This window comes from Echeneis naucrates, chromosome 2 (genome assembly GCF_900963305.1).
Source record: "Echeneis naucrates chromosome 2, fEcheNa1.1, whole genome shotgun sequence".
Taxonomy (NCBI): domain Eukaryota; kingdom Metazoa; phylum Chordata; class Actinopteri; order Carangiformes; family Echeneidae; genus Echeneis; species Echeneis naucrates.
The window spans coordinates 7,826,684-7,842,857 of NC_042512.1; the positions used below are offsets into that span (position 1 = coordinate 7,826,684).

The 16,174-nt window shown below is 41.3% G+C and overlaps 4 non-coding genes across 4 annotated transcripts; 2 read left to right on the top strand and 2 right to left on the bottom strand.

The window, feature by feature from the left end:
• Positions 1-108: 108 nt before the first annotated feature.
• trnal-cag (transfer RNA leucine (anticodon CAG)) lies at positions 109-191 on the bottom strand. Its single transcript has one exon. It is a non-coding gene; the product is annotated as a tRNA-Leu (tRNA).
• A 238-nt stretch (positions 192-429) lies between these two features.
• On the top strand, positions 430-502 carry trnaa-agc (transfer RNA alanine (anticodon AGC)). Its single transcript has one exon. It is a non-coding gene; the product is annotated as a tRNA-Ala (tRNA).
• Positions 503-743: 241 nt separating this feature from the next.
• On the top strand, positions 744-815 carry trnap-ugg (transfer RNA proline (anticodon UGG)). The gene has a single exon. It is a non-coding gene; the product is annotated as a tRNA-Pro (tRNA).
• A 1,703-nt stretch (positions 816-2,518) lies between these two features.
• On the bottom strand, positions 2,519-2,709 carry LOC115057691 (U2 spliceosomal RNA). Its single transcript, XR_003841939.1, has one exon. It is a non-coding gene; the product is annotated as a U2 spliceosomal RNA (small nuclear RNA).
• Positions 2,710-16,174: the final 13,465 nt, after the last annotated feature.

Below are 16,174 nucleotides of genomic sequence, written 5' to 3' on the forward strand. Positions count from 1 at the left end.
GTCAAAGGAATTTTGGTCTTTTAAAAGTTTGGGCGGTCAAAAGTAGACCAAAAGAACTTTGTCCCCAAACACACCTTGCTGCAGTTGAGATGAAAGAAAAGTGGTCTCTGTCAGAAGTGGGATTTGAACCCACGCCTCCAGGGGAGACTGCAACCTGAACGCAGCGCCTTAGACCGCTCGGCCATTCTGACGAAAAAAACTGCAACAATAGCCGAAAAATTTGCTGAAAAATTAGCCCATCAAGAGACAGAGACATGCAGAACTTTTCCTGTTGCAGCCTGCTATTCCAGCTAGAATTATCCTAAATATCTGCCTTTAGGGCCATCGTGAATGATTTCTAAATATCTTTGAAACCTGTTGATGGTGAACTCAGAGGTTGTTAAAGGGCCTTTTCCCAAAGCTTAGCTTGCATGCTAGTATGCTAATACAGGGGAATTAGCTCAAATGGTAGAGCGCTCGCTTAGCATGTGAGAGGTAGTGGGATCGATGCCCACATTCTCCACAAGACTTTAAGTTGCACCAATGGCCACCATCACTTTGAGTTACCGATGTGGGATAGATCCTCAGGACAGTTTTGTGCTTTGCTTTACCGTGTTTTTTCTCTGCAAGCCTTTGATGGAAGTTCAGTCCACAAAATGGTTGTATCAAATCTTCATCAAGTTAGAGCGTGGTGCTAATAACACCACAGTCATGGATTTGTGACGAATGTGGGCATCGATCCAGCCTGTCACATACATGTCAAGGGCTCATTGGTCTAGGGGTATGATTCTCGCTTTGGGTGCGAGAGGTCCCGGGTTCAAATCCCAGACGAGCCCTTCACGTAATATGTCAAAGTCCTACTGTAAGTATAGTATTAGGCAGAATGTTAGGTATCTACCGTTAAGGAAGGAAAGTCTGACACAAAGAAACAAGGCAAGCTTGTGGGTTCACAAGATTATATCAGGGACTGACCTTTTCCTGTTCCATCAGTAACCATCAAAGGAGATGCTGATTCTGTGATGTCACAAAGGTTCTAATGACATCACAGAGATCAAAGACTCCTCCCATTTTTTTCTCATGACCTCCACAATAGAGTGCACTCTGTTAATGAAGCTCCAAAGACAAACGTAGCGTGTCACTTCCTTGAAGGTTTGAATGATGTGTGAGTCTGAAGAGCTGCTGCCTTTGATCCATGTAACAGTGTATCTTTCATCCAAAGTCACAACTTTGAGAAGTTAGACAATGTGAGACATGTGGCATTATTGCAGTGAAACGGGTGAAGTTATGTGGTCGTGTGGCCGAGCGGTCCAAGGTGCTGGATTTAGGTTCCAGTCTCTTCAGAGGCATGGGTTTGACTCCCACCACTGCCAGTTGTCCAAGCGGTGCGGTACAATCATGAAGAGTTTAGTTAAATGACAGATTTAGAGTCCAGAGTGCTCATGATGACACCATGGAACCACATGTAGCTGTGTGAAGTTTGATGTCTGTGTTACTTGAAGTATCCTGACAAGACACTTGTCACAGTGAAGACACCAGCTGAAGCCGTAACATAATCTTCGATCAGTGTCAACAGTGTGGCCTTTGTGTCCTTTTCAGTAAATGTAGCGACTGTTCCTGGAGTTAATGGAGACTTTTGTGGAGGAACTGACAGGAAAGCGCACATCACTCTGCAGCTCTCAACAGCAGATGCTGCAGTGATCCCCGTCCCAAAGCCCTCACCTGTTCAGTCTATTTATGAAACATTTCAGAAGTCTGTGGTTCATACTTTACAGTATGTTTTCAGTCAGTCAAAGTGGTTTGTTTTAATGTAGGACTCTGCGTCTACCTGAACCTGTTTGACTGCAGATGTGCATTTTCATTTGGACCCCAGGAAGAGTAGCTGCTGCCTCATTTGTGAAACATTCATTCATACGCGAGGACATCACGAATATTGTTGGAATAGAAAATCTTATTTTTTCCGTGTGTGCTCCTGAGAAAGAGGCTCAAATCCAAACCCAGGAGACAGAAGTTGAGTGAGTCAGTGAGGAATAAGCTGCTCGTTCTCCTTCAACAGTTTGATCTGAGGAAAAGTCACTTCCTCTTTTCAGGAATCAACTTCTACCATCTGTCCACTAGATGGAGATAACTGAGCATCAACTGAGAACTGAGTTCTTCATCATCTGGAAACAGACAGCATTGTTTTCTTCAGCTGGAGCTCTTTGTTCAAATCTACATTGAGATTCAGAGCCAAATGTTTTTCCTTTCCTGAATTTACTTCATCATTTCAGTCACTCTGTGGATTCAGCTGACAAATGCAAAACACAACCAACATTTAAACGATGACGTGTTGAAACAAAACTTTATTGATTCAGTCTGGTCAGCAGAATATAACCTGATGAAATCAGTAACATTAAACTGATGTTTCTACATGAATGCATCACTGATTCTAAAACCATAAACTGAACATGAACACTCTGCACACTCAGCGTTACACACATGAAGACAACATCATGTGTTTTAGGTGATGTTGAGCTGAACAGGACTTGTATTGAACACACAGAGGGAGTGCACCGTTCCTGGAGATACTGCAATACCAGGTCGATGCGTGGAGTGGACGGAGCAAGCCCCTATTCCATCTCCCTGTTCCAAAAATCTATTTAATATATGGTCCCCGGGTAGGGGACGTATCAGATATTAAACTGATAAGAACAGATACTACACTTGATCTTAGCCAAAAGGCCGAGAAGCGATACCGCTCAGCTGTCGGAGGTAACGGAGTGTTTCTCCGCACCGACCCGCTCAGTGAGGGGTCAGAGTCGGCTTCAGTAACAACATCACTCCGAGAGAGAGACACAAACAGAAGACATGAAGAAACGAAGGAGGGATCAGAGAACAACCACAGACATGTTATTTTCACAAAGTTACGTTGTAGAGCAAGCTGCTTCCTTGTTGCTAAAGTCACGTGTCCCCCGGCCCCTCCCCCCTGTGTTCTGTCCCAGTGGGCGTGTCCTCTCTCCTAATGAGGCACACCTGTCTTGCATTTCCCGCCAATCAGCCCACATAGATTCCCTCTGACTTCTCTTCAATGCCGGAGTATCCTGCCTCTTCTTGTTGTTCCTGCTGCTCCCGTTCACTGTTTTTTTGTTCGTGTTTTATTTTTTATTGTTATCGTCGTGTCTTCTCTGCCTCCGTTCAGGTTCTCCGGGGTCTCTCAGTCAGCCTCTCTCTTGGTTCCCTGTTTGTTCAGTCTCGCCTTTTGTTTTCTCTCTCTGTTGTTACTTTGTTAGTTTTTCAGAAAGTCGAGCTCAGTCTGTGTTTCCTCTTTTTGTTGGACTTTTGTATCCCTACCGGACTATTTCTGTTGGACTCGGTTTTACCGGCTCTGTTTCTCCATCTCCACCTCGCTGACAAACAGCAGCAGTACAACAACAAACCAAAAACAGGTTGGAGCGGTTTTAATGTTTCATACTTTGGACTCTAAAGTTATGAGGGTGTGACTTTTCCTCAGCTCAAACAGACACCAGGACTGATGAGGGAGAACAAGCAGCTTCTTCTCTTCACATGAAGCTGGAAAGTGTCAGAAAGTCTCCCTGAAGTAAGTTCAGCAGGTGAGAATCTGTAAATGTGTGAACAGGATCACTGTGATCACATTGTGTTGTTTCACTGTTTGACTGGACAGGAGAACTTTTCTGGATGCTGATTGGCTGCTTTCAGATGTGTAAAAATAATAGTTTCTCTTGGAGTTAAAGGATGATTTGAAGAAAAGTTGTATTAATGGCCATTAAACAAATCAACAGAGCACTGATCTTCACTGTGTGTTTGCCTGCATTTGTCGTCATACTTTGACACCACAGTTGTGCCAACTGACAGTTTAATGGCAGAACTGGTCTGACAGCTCAGATAATGACTGAGGCGTTGTCTTTTGACTTATTTTTTTATTTTTTTATTTTTTTTTAAGATCAACATCAATAATTATCACTGACAGACAGACTTGTCTGCACGGAAACTGTTTGATTTCTCAAACACAGTATAGTAAAAGGCATAGTAAAATAGGTGTATTAATTTATTTTACCAAGTTTTTTTTCTGTAAATAAAACAGTTGTGCTGAATTTGAGAACAAATACAACTTTTGTGATTAAATGTAACACTTGACTATAAATCAATAACCAAATGTAGAGTTGCTGTCACAGATAAAGATGGTTTGCTTTAGTAATTATTTCTTCCATGTTAATGAGCCAGGAGAGAACTAACGTCCTGTGATGGGTTAGTTGGAGAGGATCAGATCTGTACATATCTAATGACCATGATTACTGAGATCAGACTGTAACTAAGACGATGACTCCACTTGTTGTAAGTCTGATTGTAATGATGTCTACGGGAAAATAACTACACTTAATTAGTAGCAGCTACCTCTCGGGATTATTTACTGTCTGACTTCAAGACTTTATGGTTCTTTCAGGTGTCAACAATAGCAAACATTAAACGGGAAACAGAACAGGGAATTGTTATCTCCTGAGAATTGAACCAATATTAATGCAAAAATGACCACCACAGCTTCACAACAATGGAAGGACATGGCAACAATCTTTTTTTTTTTTTTAAAGACCAAATCAAAACTCATAATGTTTTTATTTAAACATTTTTGTAACATGTCAAACGTAAAATACAATACCTGTCACAAATGACTTTGATTGTGATGATAAAATAAAAAACATTTAACAAAATTTCTTTCCTGTGTTCTCAGGGATAGGCAGAAATGTGAAGACAACCCCTGATTACAAATTATCTGTTAATATTTTCTGTAATTTAGTAGAGAACAGTTTCTTCACTTAATTCTTGCTCTAATATAAAGTAAGAGTCACTGAGTAAAGTCAAGAAATTTCAAATTTAAATTCAGATTTTATTTTTTTTTTAAGTTGCCTAAATGATCACAAATAATACATCTAAGTGAAACAACTTATTTTGTTATTTTTAACAACTTTAATGATGAAGTTGATTTCCTTGAACTGGTGTGCTGTGTTACAGTTGAGCCATGACAGAACAAACTTTGGATGAACTTCACTGAAAGAATTCAGCTCTTACTGTTAATTATACACACTGAGTATTCCCAGATGAAGCCATCAAAGGTTTAAGGCAGCACACCTTGAAACCTGACATGAATTAAATCAAAGCACCATCACTACATCCTACAGTCAGATACCACCATCTAGTGGACAGAAAGAAGCACCATCAGATCTGAGATACATTTCTCTGAAACTTCCTAATTACTGACAGATCAGACTGATCCATATGATGTTGTGGAGGCACACTATTTAAATAATGTGTCAAAGAAACAAATGTTTAAGGTGCATCCTAAACATCAGATGAGAGAACCACCTCCTCTGGTCTGGGGTTTCCCGACATAGGTCAGACTGCTTTAGTTGTAACTTTTTTCCCTTGGCTTCTGAAGGAATTTTTTGGCCCTCAAATTTATTTTATTAAAATTAAATTAAAAAGTAAATGGTGATCTGAGTTTGTTTGAAATAAAGTGCTAATGCCAATGTATAACATTGCAGATTGGAATTAACATGAATCAGGAATGTTCTCTGTTTATAAGAGAATCTGACTGAAATCAACACAGAGAGAGACAAGTCAGTTTGTTGTTGGGAGTTAAAGGCTGAAGTTAATGACAATTAGTTAATGTTTTCCTGTTTATCAGTGCTGCTGAAAATCTTGTTTCACACCTTTGTCCTTTTCTCTTTGATCCCCAACAGTGCTCATGAGTTTAATATATAGAAAACCTGAAGTAGGATTTGATTCCATAACAGCAGGACAAAGTGTGTCATTAATCTTCTGGATTCTACAGACTGAGTTCATGTTCTGATAGATTGATTTTACAGCTGTAGTAACAATAAATCTCCAGCAGGTGGAAGTATTGCTGCTCAGATGTCATGTACACTGTGGGACACACAATACTCACAGAGGACTTTATTGTGCTGCAGTGAGATGTATAAAAAGCTCCGGTTCTACAGTCAGAAGATGTCCAGTCTGAAGGTGGATGAGTTCTGACTGCAGAAGAAAGTTTCAGAGCGTCTTCCAATGGCTGATTATTGATCTGTGATCAGGTTATGAGCAATAAACACTGATCATCTTCAGGTTGGTACAACAATCAATCAAATATGCTGCTTTCTGAACAAGTGTTGACAAAAAATGCTGTCTGTGACATTCACATTGGAATTCCAAACAATATGTAAACTCCATGTTTGAATAGAGGTGGATGTGTGAATGTGTGTGAAAATCATTCAACTCAAATCCAGGAACATCAGTAGTGACAGTATTGACGATGTATTTGTCCTGTGATGTAAATCCCATTGTTGTTTGTGTGAAGGTGGAGGCTCAGCTATGAATCAGTGTGAGGACAGAGAGGAGGGAGCCCCTCCCTCTAAAACCACTCTGTGTGGGGAACATGAGAGTCAGACCAAAGCTCAGAGGTGAGATGAGGATCTCTAACTGTCCATCTGTCAGAGCTCAGCACTCAGATCACTGCTCCATCATTATTCACTGTTACTTAGGTTTTACTCCTGAACTTTTACTGCTTCAGTTTTTTTTTTGCCCATGTCTCCATTGGGAGCTCAACCAGGACGTGTAGATTCATTCATATTTGCCATGTAAATGTCATTAGAATGAACAAAAACATTTCACAATAAAATTATCTCAGCTGATTTATTTTAAACTGATAATTTGCTGCCCATTTTCTTGGTGGTTAAGTCTTCTGTCAACTCTGTTTCTACTAGCAACCAGAAGTCAAGACCAGATTTTCCTGAAATGAACTGTGTCTCCATGAAGAGTAATCAGTCTATGGATTGTATTATTAACTTCAAGGGAGGACAACAGTCTGCTGTATCCAGCTGTGTGTCCATGAAGAGTGATCAGTCTGTGGATGACTTTATCAAAGAAAAAAGGTAAAAGCTGATCATTTGTTGTTGTTTGACTCATTAAAGGTATCAAAGCTTGTCTATCAGTTTCTCTGGTGTTCATAGAAAACTCCTGGAACAAACTGTGTGTTTGTGTCTTTTCTCCTCAGAGTTCAGTCTGACAAACATCATCACACAGACCTGGACTCCATATTTATGGTGTGTAAATGTTCATCCAGTGACTACAACAGACACCAACAAAGACTTGAGTTTGAAGCTGCACTCTTTAGACCAGTAGAGCTTTACTCTGTGACAGACAGGAGTTTGTAGTAGCACTTTCGGAGCAAATTAGATGACACGTCAGTGGGAGCCTGATCTCCGATGCATGTCCAGTATATGAAAAGAAGCGTTGCTCTCATCAATTAATTTCTTTTATTCCATACAACTCTTTATGGGGCGTGACGCTCCCTGCTGACTGTGAACCACAACTGCAATCAGTGCCAAAACGATTTCACCTGCGTTTGTTCTCTGCCTGTGCACACCCTGCCTTGAATTTTAAATCTGATTTAAGATTATAGGGCAAAGTTGAACACTGAAAACAAGAAATTAATTCTTCAAAGAAGATAAGTATTAAACACTCGTTTTGTTTTTTTTTATCTTGGAAAAAACAAATAATTTGCTGTGTAGTTGTTTTCCAGATAATTTGAGCTCTGACTTAATAACAAAGACCAAAGTTAATCAGATTCAGTCCTGGACCTCCATGGACTCTGTCTCTACAGGGTTTAAAGATGGAATAATTCATCAGTGAACTAGTTCAGGTGGTCTGATCCATCTTCAGCCACAGTCACAGTTAATACCCTGAATTTTCACTTCCTAAGTTGATGTGTTGAAGGGCTGTATCAGTTTGGTCTTCATGTGATGATCAGGATCTCTGTGTTGTCAGAATCTAAAGTCAAACTTAGTAAGTTACACCAGTGAAGTTAGTTTAGTGAATTCAGCAGGTCTGAATCTTTCTGTGTAGCTCTGGAAAGAGACGTGGCAGCAGATGATACAGCAGCAGCTAAAGTTGAACTCTGCTGACTGATGATCTGATGCTTTGATCCATCAGTTTATACTGAGAGTGAACTTTACACAGGATGTTATTGTGTTCCAGCTGCTGGAGGAGAACATCGTCTGTTTTGTGAAGAACGAGCTGAAGAAAATCAAAAGGAGTCTGAGTCCAGATTACCCACAATTCATCAAGAATGAGGATGATGAGGTGGATGAAGAGCAGAGGAGGAGCAGAGAGGCATTTCTGAAGATCACAGTGAACTTCCTGAGGAGGATGAAGCAGGAGGAGCTGGCTGACTGTCTGCAGAGCAGTAAGAGGATTTAACATGATGGATCAATTAGACATTTACTAAAGTCTGAGGAGACGGAGAGAAATATGATCATATTCTTATTCTTTAGGAAAAGTAAACATCAACCTAGTAATTCTTGATCTTATTTATATTTTGCCCATTCAGAGTTTAATGTGCCAGTTTGTCGACGTAAACTCAAATCTTCCCTGAAGAAGAAGTTCCAGTGTGTGTTTGAGGGGATCTCTAAAGCAGGAAACCCAACCCTTCTGAATCAGATCTACACAGAGCTCTACATCACAGAGGGAGGGACTGGAGAGGTCAATGAGGAACATGAGGTCAGACAGATTGAAACAGCATCCAGGAAACAGGACAGAGCAGAAACAAGCATCAGACAAGAAGACATCTTTAAACCCCCACCTGGAAGAGACCAACCAATCAGAACAGTGATGACAAAGGGAGTGGCTGGCATTGGGAAAACCGTCTTAACACAGAAGTTCACTCTGGACTGGGCTGAACACAAAGCCAACCAGGACATAGAGTTCACATTCCCCTTCACCTTCAGAGAGCTGAATGTGCTGAAAGAGAAGAAGTTCAGCTTGGTGGATATTGTTCATCTCTTCTTCACTGAAACCAAAGAAGCAGGAATGTGCAGCTTTGATCACTTCCAGGTTGTGTTCATCTTTGACGGTCTGGATGAGTGTCGACTTCCTCTGGACTTCCACAACACTGAGGTCCTGACTGATCCTACAGAGTCCACCTCAGTGGACGTGCTGCTGACAAACCTCATCAGGGGGAAACTGCTTCCCTCTGCTCGCCTCTGGATAACCACACGACCTGCAGCAGCCAATCAGATCCCTCCTCGGTGTGTTGACATGGTGACAGAGGTCAGAGGGTTCAATGACCCCCAGAAGGAGGAGTACTTCAGGAAGAGGTTCAGACATGAGGAGCAGGCCAGCAGGATCATCTCCCACATCAAGACCTCACGAAGCCTCCACATCATGTGCCACATCCCAGTCTTCTGCTGGATCACTGCTACAGTTCTGGAGGAGGTGTTGAAGACCAGAGAGGGAGGAGAGCTGCCCAAGACCCTGACTGAGATGTACATCCACTTCCTGGTGGTTCAGTCCAAAGTGAAGAAGGTCAAGTACGATGGAGGAGCTGAGTCAGATACACACTGGAGTCCAGAGACCAGGAAGATGATTGAGTCTCTGGGAAAAGTGGCTTTTGAGCAGCTGCAGAAAGGAAACCTGATCTTCTATGAATCAGACCTGACAGAGTGTGGCATCGATATCAGAGCAGCATCAGTTTACTCAGGAGTGTTCACACAGATCTTCAAAGAGGAGACAGGGCTGTACCAGGACAAGGTCTTCTGCTTCGTCCATCTGAGTGTTCAGGAGTTTCTGGCTGCTCTTCATGTCCATCTGACCTTCATCAACTCTGGAGTCAGTCTGATGTCAGAAAAACAAACAACTCGAAAGTTTAAACTAATGAGGACTGGATCTAAAACAACACGTCTCTACCAGAGTGCTGTGGATGAGGCCTTACAGAGTCCACATGGACACCTGGACTTGTTCCTCCGGTTCCTTCTGGGTCTTTCACTGCAGACCAACCAAACTCTCCTACGAGGCCTGGTGAGACAGACAGGAAGTAGCTCAAAGACCAATCAGAAAACAGTCCAGTACATCAAGACAAAGATCAGTGAGAATCTGTCTCCAGAGAAAAGTATCAACCTGTTTCACTGTCTGAATGAACTGAATGATGGTTCTCTGGTGGAGGAGATCCAACAGTCCCTGAGATCAGGACGTCTCTCCACAGATAAACTGTCTCCTGCTCAATGGTCAGCTCTGGTCTTCATCTTACTGTCATCAGAAAAAGATCTGGACGTGTTTGACCTGAAGAAATACTCTGCTTCAGAGGAGGCTCTTCTGAGGCTGCTGCCAGTGGTCAAAGCCTCCAACAAAGCTCTGTATGTGCAAATAAATCCATCTCGATCAACTGGATCTTTTTTTAGTTGAGAATCAAAAACATGTTTCTTTAATAATTTATCTTATTTTGCTGATTCCTCTTCAGACTGAGTGGCTGTAACCTCTCAGAGAGAAGCTTAGAAGCTCTGTCCTCAGTCCTCAGCTCCCAGTCCTCTAGTCTGAGAGATCTGGACCTGAGTAACAACAACCTGCAGGATTCAGGAGTGAAGCTGCTGTCTGCTGGACTGAAGAGTCCAAAGTGCAGACTGGAAGGACTCAGGTTCGCTTATGTCTGTTTTGCATTAATAATTCATCGACATATCTTTAAATATTGTGTGTTTTGACAACATGTTTGTGCAGTTTTATTACACATCACCAACATAAAGTTTTTTTTTTTTTTTTTTTTTTTTTTTCCCCCCTCTTCTTCTGTAATTGTACTTCAGACTGAGCCTCTGTCACCTCTCAGACAGAAGCTGTGAAGCTCTGTCCTCAGTCCTCAGCTCCCAGTCCTCTAGTCTGAGAGATCTGGACCTGAGTAACAACAACCTGCAGGATTCAGGAGTGAAGCTGCTGTCTGCTGGACTGAAGAGTCCACACTGTGAGCTGGAAACTCTCAGGTCAGAGTTCATGTTTGTGTGAATACTAAAACTGGATTTAGTTTTTTATGATACATTTTTATTTAAATGAGTAAAAATTGAAAACTGAAGAGGTTTGTAGATTGTAGTGGTGTCTTCTATGTTCACTGAGGATCATTTACTTTTAGGGAGGTGGACACAACCTTACCTAACCTCATACCTACAAAATAATATGTGGAGAAAATGTCAAGTCAATCAATGTCAAATCAAAGGGGGTTTTCATACATAAATCAAACTGAGGTTCCTTAAAAAAAGCACCTGTAATGTGTAACCCAATGTACACACTACAAATCAAAATCAATCCAAACAATATTTGCTCGGAAGGTTAATCGGCAGACAAAAACAAAATATCACAGTTGACCCTGTTATCACAAATCATGGCAACACAAAACTTAAATCATCAATGGAGGATGGAGAATGGAGGGATGTGTGGGTTAGTCCAGATCAAGCTTCCTGTGTAACAGTATGAGGATGAGTAAAAGTTTTTTTTTGAGGTGTATGTGTGTGTTAGTCCAGCTGGTTCCAGTTCCTCCAGGGTTCAGTATGTGTGAGTGGACGTATGGTGGATCAGTGTGTTAAATAGTTGAGGGGACAGTGATGGACTGTACTTAGCTCTGTTGTGGGGCTCCTCCAGCCCAGGCAGGTATGGAGTCCCAGTATACAGGCACCTTTTTCCTCCTTGGTACTCCTGGGATCATCACCACTCCTCAGGCCATGGGTTTCCAAACCTCCAGTGAATCCAGCTGGTTCTCTTCCTCGTGTTACTGCTTTCTTATTTTCCCAACATTTGTTGGGTTCTCCTTGCTGTTTGTGTCAGTAGCTTTTTCCTTCCACCAGTTCACAGTTGCCACTCATTTAACTCACCAGTTTTTGTTTTTTTTTTTTTCACTCACACTTCTTTCCCCCTCCCTTTCCTGTCAGGAGGTAAAGGGCTGTTCTGCAGTTTTTTTCCACCACAACCTATTGGTTGAACATAGAACAGAATCAATGCATGTTTGTTACTGTGTCTTTACTTTAATGAGTATGTTTGTTGTTCTGTTGTTGTTTATCTGAGTTGTAATCATAGTCAAGTAAGGTTTGAAAAATATAACCTGAAGAAAAAAAAAAAAACCAACCCTACCTCACTGACGATGAAATAGGAGAACAAGATTGACAAAAACGAATTCCTTCCCCTAAAGCTATGACAGCTACTAAGACTGCTATTTGTAACATAAACAAGTAAAACAAAACTACACATGCACAGCCCAGCATGATCCAGAGCTGGGAGCAGGAGGAGGAGTCACCCCAGTACAGGAGAACTTCCCTTTTAAAGAGGAGAACCAGCCAATCCCACCTCTACACCTGAACAGGAAATGGGGCACACACACAGAGTGGACTCCACCCTGAGAACAAGGAGTGCAAACAGCAATATATACAAATGATCAAAGGTCATAACAGAGTTCTTTATAAGGCAGTAGATTCTTCATTTTGGCTTCCTCCAAACTTTCATTTTCTAAACTTCTACTTTCTAAACCTTCAGCTCTGAACAGATGATGAAACATTGAACGCTTTTTGGCAGGAACTTTGTGTCCTAAAGTCACATCTTTTATTCTTTACTCAGGTTGGAGAACTGCAGTTTGTCAGAGATCAGCTGTTCTTCTCTGGTCTCAGCTCTGAAGTCCAACCCCTCCCATCTCAGAGAACTGGACCTGAGTCACAACAATGACCTGCAGGATTCAGGACTGAAGGATCTGTGTGGTTTTCTGAAGAGTCCAGATTGTAGACTGCAGATTCTGAGGTCTGTTTACTTGCTGTTGTAGATTTGTTTAATCCAGAATGTATATTCACATTTAACTTGAATGTATTCACTTTTGAATGTATTCAAAATCGCTGTTGTTTCATGTTTCCAGTTGTTCTAATAATAATAATAAATGTTGTCAGTGTTTTCCAAAACTTGAATTTACCTGTTCAATATATTAATCATGAAAAGTCTCCCAGGAACCAAAGAGTTGGTTTCACATGTTTGATCTCCAGACAGAAACCAGGACCAAATCTTGCTCTTGGTCTTTGTATTGGAACAAAGTCTGATGTGGACCAGCAACATTTGAGATGTTAAAGTGGGTGATGAGTTTGAGAAGGTGGAGAAGTTCTGGATCAGGACATTTCTGACTGATTATCAGTCATCTGATCTCCATGATTTGTTCTTTTCCAGGTTGAGATGCTGTTGGTTGTCAGAGATCAGCTGTTCTTCTCTGGCCTCAGCTCTGAAGTCCAACCCCTCCCATCTCAGAGAACTGGACCTGAGAGGAAACCTCCTGCAGGATCCAGATGTGAAGAAGCTGCGTGATCTTGTGGAGAGTCCAGACTGTAGACTGGAGACTCTGAGGTCAGTCCACTGTGGTAGATCTTTAATCCACCGCTGAATCTAATGTCTTAATAAATGTCTTCAGACTTGGAGGGTGTGGAGCTGAGGACCAGAGTCAGTTGTGTTGTTGAGACTCCAGCCCTCATGGGGCTTTCAGACACGTGGCCGTGGCCCCCCTGTGCTCTGAAAGCTGTTATTTCCAAAGGATTGGAGCTCCACCACAGGTTTCCCTGCACTGAGCACAGTTCATGTGCAGCACAGTGATAGTTGTGTTTCTTTGTGGTGTGGTCATACTCAGTCAGTGTGTTACTGCAGTAGATGGAGTTCAGAGCAGCGGTACAGAAGCTGAGTGATGAGCTGCTGTGGACGGAGTCAACATCAAAAAGCTCTTCTACTCACTTTGAAAACAAACAGTCCCACACATGTTGAAATGTTTTTCATTTAGAAGATTTTACAGCTTCATCTTCACATCAAAGCAGAACTTTCCTTTGCTGCCACATATTTATGAAGCAGCCATCTGCTGTATTCCTACACAAGTATGTCCTGTATTCCACTGCAGCCGCAGGTCAGCTGAGGGAATCACTTTGTTTTAGAGTGAGGAGCTGCTGAACTTCAGGCTCCAGTGGCTGAAATGACAATTACACTAAAGAAACACTTCAAACATCCAGACAGAATGTGGTGGAACTTTACTTTAAAGTCTCGTGGACATATCTAACTGATTATCAATGATTTTATCTGCATCTTTCATTCCTTATTCAGATTTGACAACTCCAGTTTGTCAGAGATCAGCTGTTCTTCTCTGGTCTCAGCTCTGAAGTCCAACCCCTCCCATCTCAGAGAACTGGACCTGAGTCAGAACGACCTGCAGGATTCAGGACTGAAGGATCTGTGTGGTTTTCTGAAGAGTCCTCACTGTAGACTGGAGACTCTGAGGTCAGACTGATGTTTTATTTCTGCTCTCAGATTAATATGATGTTACAGTTGTGGTGACTCTGACCTGCAGACAGGTTTATATTTATGAGGGAAAATCCTCTTCAGGTTTTTAACATTTAAACTGTTAAATGGTTTGAAAGTAACTTTGGAAAACAGATTTCTATTAATTTGAAAATTACATTTTAATTGCAAGCAGTTTATCAATCAATCTTGTATTTTTGAAAGGGAACATCATATATTAATGAATATTTGTATGTTAATATGCAGATTGTAGTTTGTGGTTTTTTTCGTTTATTTATTTATTTGCGTGTTGAATTGAAAGCAACTGTACTTTGTTTGTCTAAGAAGATGTTTGGCCTCTTATCTCAGGGGCTTCATCAGTTCATCAGTCCTCACTAGTCTGACAGACAGTGGAGTTGGACCCAGGTATTTAACCTCTGTAGGAGTGTTCACAAAGCTCCTTGTGACAACAGCCCATTAGAGGAGTTCCACTGACCATTGTTAGTCCACTACTGCAGACACATTTATGTGTCATCTCTGTTGTGGAAATTCTCTGTTGCTGGTGAAGAATGAAATAGAGACTTTTTCCAGCCAACAAGTTTTTATTTTCTTTGCAAAGAAAAAGTCAATCATCACACAAGCAAGAGAAATGAAGAAAGAATTCATAAATCACTCATATAGAATATTAATTTCAGCTCACTGGCCCAGGGAATGTGATGCAAAGTGTCAGAATGAAATATCTTTTTAGTAATTCTGTGATCAGGCAGCTTCACAGATCTGTTCCACAGCTGGAGCATTTGTCTCTTATGTCTGATACTCGAGGGCTCCCAACCCAAATCACCATGAAGAGCCAACACTGAGGTCCATTTGTGTTCTGCTGTAAGATAACCAATAGCTCTATGATGCTGAGTATTACAAAGAGAATATTCACAGAATCTCCAGACAGCAGAAGCATCGTCTGACACACACACACACACACACACACACACACACACACACACACACACACACACACACATTACAGAACAGAGTGAAAGTATGAACTCCCAGATGAGCACAGTGTTCAGACTTGTTCAGGGCTCTACCTGCAGACTGAGCTAAAACACTGACAGCTGGGTTAAATGTCATGTGTTGGTCCAACATCAGGACATTTATACTGATCAGTGTAGGACAGCAGTACTGTCCCAAGATTAACAACATTCAACTTGGCCTAAAATGCTCCACTTGTGTTTTGTCTTGGTTCTCCATTAGTCTACACTTCCAGCACCGTTTTGGAACAATGTTCAGCATAATGTGAACTTTTTTTCTTTCTTAGCCAACAGAATGACATCATCCACATGTAACTTAATTGGTTCAGGTTGCGAAATTTCAGCCATAATACCAATGTCTTTGACGGGGAGAACCCGCCCTCCACAGCACGGGAAATATCTGTTCTACTTCGGAAGGTGTTAGTAATATGTCAGATACACACACACATTCATACCCCCCATGTCATGTATCAACTTAAAAGTATCACTTCTGCACCTATAGGTGTGGGAATGTCAGGTCACACATGGGTCACACACAGGCAGACCAGTTTTACACAGCTGAAACAGCTTGGGGTCAAATTGACTCCAGAGGAATACCAATGTGTGCAATATGTGTTCAACACATTGAATAATGTCTTAAGATAATTTTATGCTTAATCAGTTGTACCCAACAAATTTGGAAAAGTCATGAAATACGAAGCCAAATAAAAAAAAAAAAAAAAAAGTCAACTAATATTATTTGAATGATAAACATTGAATGTGGTCAAATTGACCCCGAGGATAATAGGAGGGTTAAGTATGATTTCCACATTCAACTGTTCATGTTTCTTCAAATATATCATTAATGATGAGTTACATTTTCTGTCTAGAACTTCTGCAGCTTGTTTGTAGACTGTTTGACTGGTTTTAGAGTGGACTTACCTGCCAGAGCTCAGATTGTTATACAGGAGTTCATATGTAGCAGAATCAGAGATAGAAATAAAGTTTGGCTGACTCTGCTGTTTGGTTATTTCTGATGTGTTCAAATCACAATGTTGACAGTTTCAGTCAGTTCAGGTTCTTTACAGTGTTGTTTCATT